The following is a 2,684-nucleotide window of genomic DNA, read 5'->3' as shown; positions in this document are numbered from 1 at the left end:
TGGCCAAGAGTCTGAAATCATGCATCTACACCAGGGAGAACTTCCATACACGAAGCAAACAAGGACGACTAGAAGAAAGATCGTCTAATGCATTTCTTTTGCCACGAATCAGGACCGCTAACGCCCCTTTCTTTCATACGCGCGCATTCTCACGTGGCTTTCACGCACAAGTAAGGTAGGTAAGGGCCAACAAGTAGTATGCGACACGACTCAAAGGTGAGGTGTCGCAAGTCGAGGCATTGGTAAATAGGAGTACCGTGTCTCGCTTGCTCTCCTGAACACTATCTCTCTGCTTTACATGGCATACCCACACATAAGTACGTGAAAAGAGAGCAAGGAAAGCGAAGGCTACGAACCCGAAACGACTGAACATGAAGGAGAAAGAGAGAAGGAGAATGGTCGGCGTACATCATTTGGGCGCCGAGAAGTCTGGCGCGACCAGGCCAAGCCAGGCCAGGCCAGGCCAGAGGCGCGTCTCTGGTTACGCGACCATTTGGGGCGCCAAGCATGGAACGCTGAGAAGTGGAGAGGAGCAAAGAGAAGTACAGATAGAAGGGAATAACCATAGGAGGGCAAAGTGAGAGAAAGAGAGAAAAAGAGGCCCCGTGAGGGGCCAGCAGAGACGGTAGGTAGGCGTCCGGGCATCGTTGAGCGCGAACCGGGGAATCGCGTAGGGAGGTGTGGTGGAAGGAAAGGAGAAAGAGACGGGGGGGAGGGGAAATCAACGAAGGGGCCCCTACAGGCTACATTCCAGCGGGACGCGAGTTTTCAAACATGGCTACCCGCGTGAATGTAGGTCCACGACCGATCCTATGACACGCACACCACAATCAACCTCACGCGTACAAGATCTTTCTTCCTCTTTTCTCTTTTTTTCGTTTCTCGGTTCTCTCGGTTCTACTTTTATAATCTGCTCGAACGATTCCCTCCCATAGCGTGCTCTTTCCCCCTAATGTCTACTCCGTCACACGCATACACAGAGGAGACACAGCAGCGCAACAGCACACCAACCCACAGAATCCCCTTGCCCCTTTACACCATTGGGTTCTTTGCCTCCTCTCCCCCCGCGGCAACCCGGACGGCCTGGCCGACCGAGCTGGCGACACCCTGTCTGGCAAGACCGGCCGGCGGACAAAGGAGGGGGAGCCTGGTCGCTGTGTTGCCACGTCCTCGGACTTCGGGCTGCACCTACCTTCGGCCCCAAGGACAAATCCGATGAACGTGCCAGCCGTCGTGGCGTACTTACTTAGGCGACTGCCGGTCTGCTACCGCCGCGGCGGTTTCCACACATTATGCCTCATACCGATATTATTCTCGATCACTCCTGCTGCTCTTGCATCCTTACTGAAGCCAGATGATCGTGAAATTAGACTACTTTAATTGGACATTAAGTATGAGGTGATGCAGTTAAAAGGAAAGCTGATTCTTCCGACACACATACATACATACATAGATACAAAATGCCTAAGCGATGAATCGCGACTATAGAACTATGCGAAGGTCAAATCGTGCTGAGAGGCAGGTACCTCTGGTCGCAATATTGCTGGTCTTCGGATATAGTTAGAAGGGGCTTGGAGTCAACGTAATCGGTGGTGCGAGAATAGCCAGTAAGATTCCTAGAAATGCAGCAGAATGCTCCTTCGAGGAACAGCAGAAGGATCAGTCGAACCTTCTCGTTTCAACTGGTGGCGCGAATTTGTGGAAATTTACGAGGTCTCGCTCGTAAGCTATCTCTCTCGCTCTTGTTCATCAAACTATGTACACACATACATATACTAACGCACAGTTTGCGTCATTGTTCGCAGATCTCTCGGTGTGTGTGTGTGTGTGTCCATGTACACATACATACATTACGGCCTACGTGCGCCTGAACGATATGGCAACCGCGCGAAAAGCTAAACATATTAACTGTCGGCTCACGCCACAAAAACAACATGATCTCATTCCACGACGTATATGCAAGAAACTCGCGATTCGCATACACGCCAGGAAACTTCATCCACTGATAACTCAGTGGGGGAATGGAAGTGCGAGAAGCGAAAATAAGGAGCGTACAGAAAGTAAAGAATAATTGACCAGCAATGACTTGTAACGGTAAGACAGGAGAATGCTGGTAATAACCAGTAAGAACAATACAGATCGTATTACCCCACCGGCTTATAATGGGGACGACTTCAACCCTAACGAGACTACCATTACCAGTAAGCCGCCGCAGCTACGACCGTTTTTCCTGGAAGGTAAAATCCCCTTGCCTCCCTGGCCTTTCCCCTTATTCGAGTGCCAATAAAACCTCTTAGACGACTGTCGTCGGTGTTGGCGTTCGTTACGAGAAGCTTTCAAGAATCGTATACCGTATGCGTGGCCTGACGTAGGTCTTCAACGATTTAACCTAGATAACGCGCCTAATCTCGGCGAACGGGAAAACATCGTAACCCGAGCAACCGTGTACCAATCTTACGATACTCTTGTGATCGTAATTGGCGAATCGATCGGGTTATAATAAAATTCTGCGATTATCGATACGCGGGTTGGGAATATTGAGAAGTCGAGAAAAGGCACGGCTAAGGCGAGGAGAAAGGCGAGCAGAAATCTAGGCTCCATGCTGGCTGCCACGGCTCAGCGCGGTAAGCAGCAAGCAGAGAACGGGCAGCCAGGCACTCAGACGAGTACGGCAGACAACATGG

General features: G+C 50.8%; 1 pseudogene; it reads left to right on the top strand.

The window, feature by feature from the left end:
* The first annotated feature begins 371 nt into the window (after positions 1-371).
* Positions 372-1,219, top strand: LOC107186419 (annotated as a pseudogene).
* Positions 1,220-2,684: the final 1,465 nt, after the last annotated feature.

This window comes from Dufourea novaeangliae, unplaced genomic scaffold (genome assembly GCF_001272555.1).
Source record: "Dufourea novaeangliae isolate 0120121106 unplaced genomic scaffold, ASM127255v1 scaffold88, whole genome shotgun sequence".
Lineage (NCBI taxonomy): Eukaryota > Metazoa > Arthropoda > Insecta > Hymenoptera > Halictidae > Dufourea > Dufourea novaeangliae.
This window is presented reverse-complemented; position numbering and strand designations above follow the sequence as displayed.